General features: G+C 38.9%; 1 long non-coding RNA gene across 1 annotated transcript; it reads right to left on the bottom strand.

Moving 5' to 3' along the window:
• Positions 1 to 527: 527 nt before the first annotated feature.
• Positions 528 to 13999, bottom strand: LOC115832499. Its single transcript, XR_004028016.1, has 2 exons — positions 13886 to 13999; positions 528 to 852 (listed from the first exon to the last, which is right to left on the bottom strand). It is a non-coding gene; the product is annotated as an uncharacterized LOC115832499 (long non-coding RNA).
• Between the last annotated feature and the right edge of the window lie 1370 nt (positions 14000 to 15369).

Genomic DNA, 15369 nt, shown 5'->3' with positions numbered 1-15369 from the left:
GACGGAGTTTTGCTCTGTCGCCCAGGCTGGAGTGCAGTGGCGCGATCTTGGCTCACTGCAATCTCCGCCTCCTGGGTTCATTCCATTCTCCTGCCTCAGCCTCCCGAGTAGCTGGGACTACAGGTGCCCGCCACTGCACCTGGTTAATTTTTTTTGTATTTTTAGTAGAGACAAGGTTTCACCATTTTGGACAGGATGGTCTCGATCTCCTGACCTCGTGATCCGCCCACCTTGGCCTCCCAAAGTGCTGGGATTACAGGCATGAGCCACTGCGCCCGGCCCCAGAGCTGTCTTTTCTTTTTCCACTTCTGCTAACTTTACTCTCCTCATTCTCTTCTTTGGTCTCTATTTCTGTTTGACTGTAGTCAGCCGGCCCCAGAGCTGTCTTTTCTTTTTCCACTTCTGCTAACTTTACTCTCCTCATTCTCTTCTTTGGTCTCTATTTCTGTTTGATGTAGTCATACAGTAGCGTCACCACACGCAAGTCTGGCTGCTTCACTCAGAGGCTGAAAACATGAGAAGCGGGGTGTGATGAACAGAAAGCTACTTTATTCAAATGCCAAGATTTGGGAATGGCCAAGCTCATGCCCTTAAAAGACAATTTCAAACTTTAGGCTGGGGAGAGGTGTTTATGAAGCGGAACTTAGAGTGGGAGGCATGCAGGAGTGGTGCTGGGTGCTAGGTCTCCGTGCGTCGGTCTGGTGGCTATCTTGAGTCATGGTCCACCTGGAACGCAGTCTAATGTTATCTTGACGATGGCTGGGCTGTAGATTAACAACCTGGAGGTCACTTCTGGAATTTTGCAGCTTGGTCTCCATGCCTGGTTCATCTCAATATTAGTCCCTGAAATTTCTAAGCAAACACATAATTAGATAAGCCAGCAGTGCAAGGGAGTGTCTATTGGAAAGGTAGGGAAACGAAGCTTTAAACTGTGTTCCAAGGCTAAAAGTAAGAAAGGAAAAAGAAAAATTTCAAAATGCATTTTGAAGCCAAGCTATTGGTTACAGTAGTTCACTCTTATCCACAGGGAATACATTCCAAGAGCCCCAGTGGATACCTGAAACCTCGGATACTATAATACCAAACTCTATGTAATACCATATTTTTTTCCTATACACACATACCTATGATTAAGTTTAATTTATGAATTAGGCAAAGTAGGAGGTTAGCAACAATAATCATAAAATAGAACAATTGTAATGATACACTGAAATAAACCTTATGTGAATGTGGTTCTCTCTCTCAAAATGGGTTACACTGTACTCAGCCTTCTTCTTTTGCTGATGTGAGATGATGCAATGCCTATATGAGGAGACAGAGTGAGGTGAATGATGTAAGCATTGTGATGAAAGTGAAAAGCGTCAAAAACAAACAACTGCTCAGTTTTAGAAAGTGTGCCATTCTGAGCAGCATGATGAAATCTCATGCCGTCCTGCTCCATCCTGCCTGGATTGTCCTTAGTCTCTCAGCGATCTTGGTGATCAGATAAACTTTTGCAGTACCACGGTGCTTGTTTTACTTAATAATGGCCCCAAAACACAAGAGTAGTGATGTAATATTTACGGATCTCCACTGAATGCAGATAACAGGAACCTTAGAAAGCAGACTATAAATAAGGGAGGACCACTGTGTTGTTTTCAATTTAACAAAATTCCCCAGTAAAACATAGCAACATGATTTAAACACATGAAAATTATGAAGGTAGTACATTGGTCTCACCAAGAAGTGTTTATCCTAGTTCAAAATGAGAGCCACTGTTCCCCCCTCCTTGGTCCTGGCAGTCCTTTTTCTTTGCAAAATGAAATCTTAGCACTCTAAGGGCTGAATTTTTGCCTGGTGTTCAGCTGTCGAATTAAAACATCTATGTAATGTTTCTCCAGTCCCGTGTTCTTCTATAGGAGTTAAGTGACATATGTTTGATGTCTCTTTCAATCTGTTTTGGTTGAGGTAACTATCTTCCCTGATTATATTTAAGGAAATGAAAGATGAGACTGAAACAAGCTGTAAACTGCCAAAGTATTTAATGCTGTGTCTACGCTAACTATATACATGTAATATCAGACACTTTGCATCAAAGGATGCCTGCAGTCCCAGTGTGATCTACCTCATATGGAAATGAAGACATGTTCAAAAGCCAGGGTGCTCGACAGAATGGTTCTTTTGTTCATCTGAATTGTCAAACTTTCCATTTAAAACATTAAGTCTATTTGATGCTTCTCCCTTATTAAAACTAGCTCCTGTTTTCAGTAAATAACTTGTTACTGATGATACTAGTCTTTGAATGCTCAGAATCCAGGCAAAAATCCTCCAGAGAATCCAAGGTCAATATTGATGTGTCCAAATAGCGTTTTCCACTGTTCCAAGGCAAATAAGATCTGAGACCCTTGGGATATCACAGTGTTGTATTTAAACTGTAAAATATGTAGGTACAACCTATGAACAGCATCAGCAAAACTAAACATAAAATCCCAATTTGACAATGAATAGATGTGCTGAGTTTTATATTACACTGAATATTGAGAATTACTCTTGTAATGCACTGTTGGCTTCAAGGTTTATTTTTCTTAAAGTGTGTATTTAAGATCACAGTTATGTAAGCAGAGGCAATGCTCTTACTGGCTGATCAGCCAGCCTCTGTATGTTGTTAATCAGTCTTTAAAAATCAGTGTTGAAACATATACATGCATAAATCACATTTGATCAAAGCACAACAATTAGTACTGAGCCACATGGCTGGGGACTAAAAAAACAGTGTGAACTAGAAAATTCAGGCATCCTGGTCAAAAGAAACTAAACACTCTTACACTTATAAATCTTTTTGCTTAAAATTTATTATGTCTTGCTAATAACAGAACCTAGCCTCATAGCCCAATTAAAAATAACAGTATGGTAACAGTCCTTTACTTTTTATACAATGTTTTGTACACCTCGGTTTAATGATATTCAAAAATAGTGTTAAGAGCAGAATCTTGCTATAAACAAAATACAATGCAAAAAGAAGGCCCATCTATTTTATTAATATAACAAATTAAGCTAGAGATATTATGGTGGAGGTGAGACATTTGAGGTGAGGGCATAGTAACACATAGCCTCCACAGTCTACAAGAGATCTGAAAGACCCCTCTTTCTCGGGAATCCTTAAGACTCTATCCAGCATAATTTTAAAATCACTGCATTTGATTTATCTTCATAACTACCTCAAGAGCATGTGTTGTCTCAGAGAAAGCTAAGCCTGAGTGATGTATGGAAATTTGCCCTACTTCTTCTGCCAGAAGTACTGAGTTTTCCAAATCCAAAGTGTATGCCTTTTTTAAGACACAACTTTTGTCTACAAGAGAACATAGCAGATACATGCTAATAAAATAGAGATTACTATTGGAGAGAGTTAATATAGATGACTGTTGAGTGGCCAAACAATTAATTTGGTGTAATGATTACAGGAATACCTATGTGGACCTGAGAAATAGCATTTGGACCTGAGAAATGCTGACAATCAAGATCCTATCAGTAACCCTGTAAGATAACAGCCTTCTATGAATCATTTAAATTAGAGAAAGGTGATTTTTCTGAATTTAAAAATGTTGAGGTATAAATAAATATAAACATTTTCTAACTTAAGAGTGTGATCTCCATGTTCGTATTCTGGTCTGTTTCACTGGTTTTATGCTCAATGTGGGCTTTTCTGTTTGTTGCTGGCAAATCTACCCTTTATTGACTAGTCATGTACCTATATAGATTTTAGTTAATAGCATTTTAAGGCCATCTCTTTGTGAGAAGAAAAAAAATCAGTGTCTTTAATCATTCACACACGTATATGGAAAATTCAGTGTAAGGGGGAGGATTTTAAACTTTCTTTCTGTATCCCCCTCAACCACTTTTTTTTAAATTTTTTTACCAGAGTAGTATCTTGGCTCAAAGAGGAAAATAAAATGTCAACCTGTTTGGGAAAAAGAAAACCTAAAGACTTAATTATATGCATGATTTAAGGACCTTGAAATCATGTGTAGACAGAAAAAGTTTGAATCTAGAACTCCTGTTACTTTAATTTTGTCTTGCAGGTGCTTTATAGCAACAACCACCTGTGATGTCGTGGGCAAAACTAGTTGGAATATTTACAGTTATTTGAACTCTTTGGTTGTAAAGTTGTTGCTAAGTACCAAAAAATTATGTTTAGGTTACTTCTTGTGCAAAATTAAGTTGGTAAAAATTTATTTAGTTGAATAAATGAAATTATTCAAGACATATTTATAAAAACCCTATTGCACACAGGCACTCTGCCAGTTGTTTGAGGAACAAGAGAGAAGATCTTGCTCCCCCAAGATCCATAGCCTAGTGAGTGGGAACAGATACCCCAACACAATAAGTATTAAAAATTATAACTGAAAAATGTTTAAAAACTGATTATCTATCTTTCCATGGGGTTTGTTGTTGCTGTTTGTTTGTTCGTTTGTGTCTTACTTCAAGCCGATTGCCAAGCAGAAGGGGCACATGTTTCTAGGAGCCTGGGAGAAGAACCAAGTCTCTGCCTCATAATCACATGCTCATGAAGAACCCCTAGTAGTGATCAGACCTGAGGAGAGAAAAACGGTGTGATACTTGCGGGGAGGTTGGGCCCTAATTTCTCCAAATTTTTCCATGCCTTTACTGTGATAAAGAAGACACAGCCCTTACTCTTTCAAGAGTGCCTTGAACTCTCCAAGGTAAACTGTGAAAACTCTACTGCCCCATTGTGGGATGGGATCCATCTTCAAACCCATCTATAATACCAGCATTGATTTGTCTAGATATCTCTATTCTACACCTCATAAAGCATTTGGGAGAAGGGACACTTTTTTATTAACAGAATCTAGCCTGGAGCCTGGCACTTCTGAAAGTGATTAAATTTAATTGTATCTATTCTTAAGAAAGTCAGGAATAATGCTTACAACCCACAGATTCCCTTGACTCTACTCAACTTCTCATAAATGACTCAACTTTGTATCACTATGAGCCTAGTTCTGAGCCCAGGATGGATATTCATTCAACTTTCTCATTGACTTAAAAACAAGAGATGCTGGTTCCCCTCACAGTTTCTAGAGTTAGACACCTTCTGTTTTTTATGATTGTTGCAAAGGCTGAAATTTTCTTCTTCCTCTTCCTTAGTATGATCCAACCGCACCTCCTTTGATATCTCAGTATGTGCTGCACCTTGCAAGGAGTGGTTCCCCCTACTGGAATGCTGGAGCCTGCTCACATGGGCTAGCTGTGCACATCTCATCCCACCTCCACATTCACTGACATTACATTAGTCATTTGAAGTCGGCTGCAGTGAGGGGTTATAACACCATGGAAATGAGCACATGCTACAAGTCAGAGGGAGGCAGAGATGAAATATAGAAATATAAAGATAGAAATAGAGATAGAGCTAGAAAGATAGAAGGAGAATGAGATTTAAACTAAGGCTCAAAGATGTTACAAAACTTGCTCAAAGTCATGTAAATATGACAGAGCCATGATTCAACCACAGATATGTCTGTTACCTTAACATCATATGGATTTCCTCTCATCTCTCAGCTGAACCCTTTAAATTTCCTTTTTCCCAGCCCCCTCACCTGTGAGTTCACAAGCTGCCTTATACTTGTATAATGCTAAATTGCCAGAAGTATGCTCAGAGTCAGGGCTGACTCTCGAATGTTTACTGAACAAATCACAAAAAGATAGAAGGAAACACCTAGAAAAGCTGTTTTGGTGATATTTTGACTCTACCTTCTAACGAGAGGGTGAGCCATCCATCTCTCAGTAGTCATCTGATAAATTGTACTACATCAAGCAAGTCTGCAGCCATGTACTGTTACCTCAGTATGTTGTCCTTTCTTTATGAAGCTGAATGGACTCTAATGTGTGATAGGTACCAAAAAGAAAAAAAGTGGGAGGTTGTTACTTTCAGACCCAGAATTTGACTGACTATGAATCATACTTGGAACATACAGGTGCATAGAAGCACAAAATGTTCCAGGGTATAACTTAAGTTTCATTTTTATGTACTTCTGTACAAAAGAGAGTGCACATATTTGATTGAATGTATTGTATCATTCGTTTATCTTGAAAACTGACCTGAAATACTACCACTTGAGATGTGCCCAAGAGCCTCAATGGCATTCATCAGAGGAACGGCAAAGGAATCTGAGTGCCTGAAACTTTAAGGCTTATAGCAACTTCCCTTTTAAAAGGAAGCTTTTAAACTCTGTGTGTGCTTCTAAATCAAGTATTAAAACTATGACTTAAGGCAGGTGTCAGGGAACCGTTTTGCACTTTTAAAGATAAGAAGATAGAGACTCCGAGGTAAGTTGACTCCTGACGCCCTTAGGAGTCAGTGAAATTATCCAAGAAAACAAATGGATTTCCTCTGTGTTAGTGGAAGTCTCTTCCTACATGGGGAATAAAGATATTATCATTATTGTTCCAAGGGACAGACTTCCAAAAAGCAGGATACACACGCAAACTTCTAAGTTTCCAGTACTTTCCTCAAACCTCAAATTTGAACATTCCCAGCAGCTGCTAAAAAGAGAAATAAACGTTTTCATCTGGGTAAGTTAAATGAAAATTTAAATGTTAAGACATTAGCATAGTTATCTTTCTATGGGAAGAACATGGTCATTTAGGCCCTTCTTTAACTGGGAGATAGAGATGGTGCCTGTCCAGCACCTCCAGGAATTGACAGCCTGGCTTTCTACTGCTCCACAGAGACTTATAAAGTATCTCCATGTATTTTAAATGAGAAAAGATACAAATACTCCTTCAGTAAATCCTTTCTCATTTCTTGTCAATATCCACCCCTCCCATCATCTCGTGTTGACAGGACCGATTTGCAGAAGGAGGGTTTAACATTACAGACACTCTTTCATCAGCTTAAAAATTGAGATGAGTCAATATTTACATCATGTTGCTGATCTTTAAAGTACATACCCTGTTTTCTGTTCTAATAAATAGCTGTCACTCTTTCCTGCATCAGAGCTTAGCTGAGAGTGGGTTGGCATGCTCAGTGGTCCCCGTATTCCGGGAACGATCTAATATTTCACATCTCTCATGTGACAGCAGGTCGATTTCTTTCTCTCTCTCTTTCATACTGGTTTGCAATGACAGACCTTATAAAACCATTTAGGTCAGCTTAAAGAAAAAAAATCCATAAGCATGCTGGGCTTATCTGTCTTCAGAAATGCACAGTGTAACATTTAGCGAAAGAAGATAGGCAGTATGTTTGTTATCTATTTTGCCATGCAATTTTCAGATCATATTTTTGTCTAAAACACTAGATGCGACTACTATGTTTCTATTTCTTACCAATGAAATGAAGTTAACACTGAACTGGAAAAAGAGAAAAGCCTTCCATCCTTTAGCCAGAGAGTTCATAACCATAGCGTATACTTGTTCAAGATCTCGTTTACTCTGTGAGTGCTCTCACTTAGCTCCTGGATAAATTTAACTGGGGTTTATTCATGGCACAGCTTTTCCAATGGACCCACACTGACCACAGAAGAATTTCAAGATTAGTTTGATGTGTCTTATTGTTCTTAGCTTTTGACTGTTGTTGGTTCTTACTTTCCAAAATCATTGGTATGGTTCAGGAGCACAGAGGTGTCTAGATCAGAAATAAGCTTTCCTTTTGGACCATCTGTCTCTCACATTGCAGAAAGCCAACTTCAGAAGAGCCTGCTAAGTATGGTTTTTAAAAATTAAGCAAAAAGGACAGGAGAAGAGATGACCTGAGATATTATAGATATCTTGACATCCTTGAGGGGATGTCTGTTTTACAAATGGAGATTAAGGACTCCGAGATAAAGAGCAAATGAGGGTAAGAATTTATCCCCAAACTTATACAGCATATCTGGAGACAAAATAAGAAAGTGTGACGCCAAAGCAGATGTCCATTTCCCATATTTGCCTGCCTTCCTCACACTATCCAATAAAGATGTGAGCTGCTGTGAGCACCCAATGGAAACATCCAGCAGAGGCAAGAGGGGTGTTTATGTACAATGCTGTGGTTATGGATACGTGTGTGTGTGTGTGTGTGTGTGTGTGTGTGTGTGTGTCGGGGGGGCAGGGGGGCGGGGGGTGCGGTGAGAGCCAGACCTAATTCCAGCTTGATTTGTTCTATTTCAATTATTTGGTGATAATCTATTGTTTCAAGGAAGCTCCCTAATGCAATTAACTAAACCTCATGATATATTTGCATGGACAATTTGGATAAAAGATGCCTAAGTATCATGTGTGATTATTAAGATCAGTTAAGAAAAAGCATTTCAGAATCTGCAAGTTCAAACAAGACAAAGCTGAAGAGAGTATGAGTAAAGCTCAGCCTCTGATGTCCTCTGAAATTCATCTCTGAGCTCAGTACCTGCTAGGATTTGAATGAGGGGTGTCCCCTCAAAAACGAATGTTGAAATTTAATCCCCAATGCAACAATATTAAGACGTGTGTCCTTTGGGGTGATTAAGTCATGAGGGCTCTTATACAAGCACAGGAGGTCGAGGGGAGCACCCTCTTCCCCTCCTCCCATGTGAGGACACAGCATATCTCCCCTGTGGAGGATCTGGCAACAAGGCGCCATCTTGGAAGCAGAGAGAAGCCCTCACCAGACACTAATCCTGTGGACATCTTGATCTTGGACTTCCCAGCCTCGCAGACTATAAGAAGTAAATTTTTATTGTTTACAAATTACCTAGTCTGTGATATTTTGTTATAGCAGCATAAATGACTAAGACAGTAACCCAAGCTGAAGTACGATGAAGGAACATTTCCATGTGGCTAATGATTCAGCTTTTACAGTGGATTTGATATCAGCAGGTCTTTTTCAGCTCTACCTGGTTACACATGACATCTTAAGTTACTTCTTATGCTTTATCAATAGCAGTTCCCAAACAACCAAGATGAAAGGAAAATCCTACAAATAGATGAATAGGAATTAAAAATCCTCAGATGGAGGTGGAACATGTCTAAACCATCAGTTATAAAAGGCACATTAGTAATTATCTTGATACCCATTCAATAATTCATTATGCTATTGATTGATCACCAAGCAGGTCAGTTTCAGCCCTTGACCCCATAGTTTTCTAGGCAATTTCTCTTGTAAAATAGGACAATGTTCTTTTTCCTGCATCACGATCCAGGGAGCTGGTGAGAATTGTTTTATAGATCTTTCCTCTGTTAATGGCTGCTTTGTTTTGTTTTAGTTTGGCACAGTGGATTAGCCATTATGTGATGAGTTTTTATTATTATAGTTTCCAGAGTATGAGAGGAAATGAGGTAAATGATTAATGGCAGAGTAACTTAAAGTAAGATGGAATTATATAAAGCCATTGAAAAATAGATGGGAAGTGCAGCCTCCCAAATGGACTTGGTTCAGCTCCAAGGGTAACAGTCTTATCAAAGGTGTCACAAGGTTTTATTCATGATCCCAAGTACGGGGGCTCTCAGTATTCAATCTTAGCAACTGCACAATACCATGAAGCAACAGGAAGCTTCCCAGCCCTGGCATGTGATCCATCCTGTCTCAGAGGGAAGCCCTCTTTGCTTCAGGTCTAGCATCGTTTTTATACATCAACTCCTCTTTATTTTGACTTTCTAAAGTTGCAGTTCAGTTCACTGTTACTTTGGAGATTTTCTTAGAGACCACTTGCATACACTTCAAATGAGCATGGTTTTGTTCTGTTTTATGTTTGTTTGTTTGTTTTTTAAGGCTGTTAAAGAGTTTGGTGGATTGATTTTGGTCGCAGGACCAGGAGATCTAAATGCTCTTTCTGTTTTGGGTTGTTTTTACAGCATAAACAGAGGTGACTTCATTTAAAATGCAGCCTGCTCTGACATCAGGATGTTATTGTGCTACTGGGAAGATCAGTTGACGAATGTGTATGAGTGATTCCAGATGAAAGTGAGGTCACCCAATCAACCTGATAAATAGAGCTCATAGCATAACATCCCACATTCTTACATATTTGAAATTTAAAAATACTAAATAATTCTGAATTATTTTACTCTTAAGAGTACAACTGAACATTGTCTTCTGTGAAGCATAATGGAGAACCCACACCAGCTCACAGAAGGCAGCCAGCGTTTTATAAATACCTCATTTTCTTCACTGATCCTATCCTTATCATTATGACAACAGTGGATACTATTAGTTTTTAACTAATGGTACTAACTAATAATAATTATGAGGAAAATTGCCAGTGTTCTACACATACATATTTCACTGAATCCCCAAAAGAATAAGAGGTGGATTTTATAATTACCATCCCTTTTTACAATGCTGATGCTAAAATCTCAGGTCAAGTGCTTTATTAAAGTGGCTCAATTAGGACTTGAATTCCATATTTTGTTTGGTGCTATATTGCTTTTAGGAAAGATTTTGAGGAGTGGGGAGGTCTCACTAGAAATACATTTCTAAAAGCCTTGAGAGTTTCTTTTGCTGAGAATTCCCAAAGCAGCTTAAAGAATTTTGCAAGAACTGAGCTGCTGATTCTTTTATGTCAGTTTGCCACCAAGATGATTTTTTTCAGAGGAAAAACCAAAGATAGAACAGTGTTTTTCCACTCTGACCTCCCTGGCTGCCTTCACCCCATCCCATTTCATTCATGCTGCACCTTAGGCAACAAAACAAATGGGACAAAGCTGTATATCCTTTCCTAAGATAAATTCATCAGGTGAGGGAGAAAGATAATTTAGATTAACCATGTGTTGTGTAGGCAAGTTCAACGGAGAGAGAGACTAAGTGAAAACCTAACAAGGACATAAGCACCACCTTCACCAAGCAGGACACATGGACAAACAAGGACTCCCCAGAAGAACCAAGAGATAGACAAGCATCCCAGGAATAAAACCAGAATATCCAAATCATATTTGTGAAAAAATTACATTTTCTACTACGTTTTCTTACTTTTATATATGTAAAAAATTTTGCAATGCTCAGTCTCTTCTTATTTTATAAAAAGTTGATAAATATCCTTTTCATCATCTCAACTCTTGTCAGTTCATGGATAGTTTACTCAATTTCGCCTTTTAGTCTCACTTCATGGTATGCTGCCTGTACTTCACATAAGAGAAAAACTCCAGCTCAGAATCAGATGCCCTCTAGAGAAAGGCTGGCTTGACTTTGTTGTGTATCTGCAACAAATGACTTACTTTTTCAATAAAACCCTCAGTGTGGCTGGTAACTATACATTACCTTCTTTCTAAAGCACCCAAGAGGCCACAGAGATCATTTTCAAAGTGAACTATTGAGCATTGCAGTGCTGGGCATCAGGGGAGCAAGACTTAGATGGCAGGGGAAGAAGGTTTACAAGAGACCAGGGAGAGGAAAGGGAGATCAGCAGACAGCTGTCACTCCATGTCTCTTAAAGACACATTGGCAGTGAATATACATGCTTGACAAAGAGGAAATTCAACACTGGAGGGACGACCCATAACTGCTATAACTCAATGCTTCCTGCATTTTTATACAACTTTGTTATTGTACAGGTTGTTAAATTGATACCTTAATTACATGCATTGTGGCCAAGTTATAGCTGTCATGAGAGGCATAAATCTGGTCTTTTTGACATGCTCTCAACCAGATCATTTTGTTAAGGATAGTTGTGGATACAATTTTGATGTCAAAAGGAGATATGCAATATAGAGATTTACTTCACCACTAAATAAGTACAACTGTTCTCTACCCTGCTGCTGATGGATGTGTTTCGTAAAAAGAGTGAAGTATAACCTGATGTCAAATTCTGAAGGAAATTTATATTGCAGAATTTTAAAATGAAGCTCTCTTTCTTGGCAAATTGAATAGGTAGTTTAAATTTATAGTCACTATTGCAAAGATTGAGTCAATTAGGACTTCTGAAAATTGATTAAAATATAGGCTTCGGGGATTTACAAATTATATATCTTTTAAGTCTATCAAATAAGTAAGGTTTTGGTCTTTGGGGTAAATTGATCTCTTATTGTTTTTCAACCAAATAATTGCAAGGTTTGATTTCCTTTGTGTTAAACCACAACTCATGTGTTCTATAATTTTATTCTCAGCACCTGTCATCAGTCTTAGCTATCATAAATCTCCTCTTACGTACTTCAGTTTCAAGCCACTCTTCTTAAACAAGGATGCACACGAGACTATATGCAACTATTCTTGCCCAATATAGATGGAATATATTTGGTCTTCTGCTAAATTACTTTATGTTACTAAAAAATAAGTATAAGCTTGTGTGGTACATTTTGCTATTAGTTTGGATTTTCAAACTTATTCTACAATCCTGGAAGCAAGAGCTTAAAATGGGAAAACTCATCAAGAAATAATTTTAAAACTCTTTACTGGCCGGGCACGGTGACTCACGCCTGTAATCCCAGCACTTTGGGAGGCTGAGGGGGGCGGATCACGAGGTCAGGAGATTGAGACCATCCTGGCTAACACGGTGAAACCCTGTCTCTACTAAAAATACAAAATATTAGCTGGGCGTGGTGTTGGGTGCCTGTAGTCCCAGCTACTCGGGAGGCTGAGGCAGGAGAATGGCATGAACCCCGGGGGCAGAGGTCTCGCCACTGCACTCCAGCCTGGGCAACAGAGCAAGACTCTGTCTCACACACACACACACACACACACACACAACTCTTTACTTAAAGAAATGTATAGGACACTCTCATTCAGACATAAATGGAAATATCCTAAATAGTTATTTACGTAAACCGATCTCTATGCCTTTCATTGGAGCTAAAAGCATAACTAGGCGTTCTTTACCTGAGTTGTGAAGGTATTAAAATGGAAAACTAAAAATATTTGTTGGAAGGATAAGCCTACTGGTTTGTTATATTGGTGAGGCAACTGAGTGACAGGGACTGGGGTATGAAAGCAACTTTTTGTCAATATATACTTCTGTTGTACCTACCCATTTTGAATCATATAAATGCTTCATCTAGTTACAAACAAAGCCTTTAATTGTTATCGGCAACACTTAAAATACTTTTAGACGTATAACCTCTCTATCTTGGTAGGCATGACTTGCAATTAAATTGCTGGAGGTTTCATTGGAGTGCAAGCAGGAAAGAGGGTCTACTTACGGAGAGAAAAAAATTAGACTCTGAGCTAAATGGACGCTTAGGGACCATCTGGTACAAATCCTTATCTTTAAACTGATACTTGGTAGGTTAAGTCACTTTTCCAAGTTCACTCTGCTGATAAGTGGCTGAGCTGGTCTTTAAGTCCATGACTATAATTTCAAAGTGTGAGGTCTCTAATGACGAGCTTCATTCTTTGACTTTGAGCAATTAACTTCTGTAGGATTCTATTTTGTTATCTAGAAAATGAGAATGGTTACACCTAACTCACTAGGCATTTGTGAGAAACACATGTCAGTAAATGGAAAATAAGGAGCTGAACTCTTAGCAGGGAGCTCTGGCATTGATTACTGGGATTTGCAGCGGTAGTTAAGCAGTAGCAGAAGTGGTTCAGTTATAGTAGAATTTGGGTGAGAAACCATGACTGAAATTCAGGCATTAATGCACAGCTGAATGCCCTTTCCAATAAACCATGTTTTAATTTCCTCAAACAAAATGCATTATTTGTGGAAGATTGTTTATATAGTTTGGCAATATGCAATTTGGAGTTACTGTATTTATTAAGAGCTTACATGCAATATTTTCCTCTGCATCTCATTTGTGGCTGCCTTTTTGAAAAAGAAAATGAAAACAACACACACGCATTTGGATTCAATTTCCATATCTTCAGATGACTAGCCACGTTATCATCTATGAGTCATTTTGATCCTACGAACCTTAAATTCTTCATCTATAAGAAAGGAATAAGATACTTCTCTACTTAAAGTAAAGGATCATTGTAGGGATTAACATTTTAAAATGAATTTGAACATACCTTTAATCTTAAGGTGCTTCACTTTCTGCTGCAAATGCAAAGGTTTTATCTGATGAGTTGTCTGGCGGAGGAGCTGAGAATTGGTTTCGAGTCACAAAGATGGGGTTTCTAACACTGCATGCCTCTCCTGCAACTCTGGGAAACATCCTTATCTATTCTAAACCTCAATGTCCAATATACTTCTTAGGGTTATTTTTGAAATCACAACAGATAGAGTATATAAAATGCCTGGCACACAGTTCATTTAAGAAATTTCAGCTATTTTAATTATTTTTAGTAGACCAGAGAAGAAAGAGCCACAGAATCGTTACTGATATCAGAGTCTTAGCCCTCTTAGCTGTATCCAGTGAAGGGTAAAATTACACTTTCACTCATCCCCAGTTTCTCTCCAGTGCTTAAAATTGTTTTCTGAGGCTCAGAAGCATCAATATAGGTAATTCTTAACCATGAAAAATGGAATTTCAAAATTTTGCAAATTTATGACAATAAGCTAGCCAGACTGCTATAATCTACTTCTCATAATAAAAATCGGAGGGCACTTTGTGCCCACTGGAGGAGGGCATGAGAAGTGTTCTGGTCAGCCTTGTTCCTATGGTGATATAAGCATTTGAGCAGATGCCCTGGAGGCAGTTAGCAATCACTGTCATGTTGGCTAATAGTGGCAGGGTGACATCGATCCACATGGACAACTTTATTCATGTCTCCAGTCAAAATCCTAATCACTTTGCTGATTCTTCCTCAATCAAACAGGTAGTGAATGACAGTCATTTAAAATCTCAAACTTTGAAAGTCAATGTACTAGAGCTCAAAGAAAGACTGCAGAGGCAAGTTAGATACTCTCAGCTCATTATGGATTAAGTTGTCAGTTCTTGAGATTAGCTTTCTTTGTGTGTGTGAGTGTGTGCATGTGCATATGTGTGTGTGTGTATTGTGTGTTCTACATGTGTTTTACAGTGGCAGGCACAGAGATACTCTCTCAGATACCCCTTCAAGGAAGGACTTGCTACCTAGCAGTAAGCTATGTCGTCACCAGATACCTTCCAGCTCTCAGTAACTTCAGAATCTGCCTCAGCTGCAAAAAGCTGCCTTGCCTAATCTCATATCCTTCCCAGGACAGCGACAGCCCATAGCTGAGCCAGGTGGAGTTATAAAGTCCTGCTCTAGGGCTGCCCACTGGGCTGTCTGAGGTCACTCCAGGCTTTTCCAAGCCTGTACTAGAGTTTAACTTCTCTACTCAATCCTGCTTCCCCCATTTCTTTTGAAGATATTGGTCTCCAATCACCATTTTCCACCTCAGACTTTCTTGCAGCACCTGATCCCTGAGAACTAACTCCTGCAACATACAGGATTTAGGATAGCCCAAGATAGCAGGATGGAGTTTGGACCTAGATCGCCCACAGCTCAGCAGACAATAGGAAACTCATCATTGGTGGTAGGTAGAACACAGTCCCTGGCACAAGGTGGCTTTTGAACTGGTAAAAATT

This window comes from Nomascus leucogenys, chromosome 22a (assembly GCF_006542625.1).
Source record: "Nomascus leucogenys isolate Asia chromosome 22a, Asia_NLE_v1, whole genome shotgun sequence".
In the NCBI taxonomy this organism is placed as follows: domain Eukaryota; kingdom Metazoa; phylum Chordata; class Mammalia; order Primates; family Hylobatidae; genus Nomascus; species Nomascus leucogenys.
Note: the sequence above shows the minus strand (reverse complement) of the source record. Positions and strands in the feature narration are given on the sequence as shown.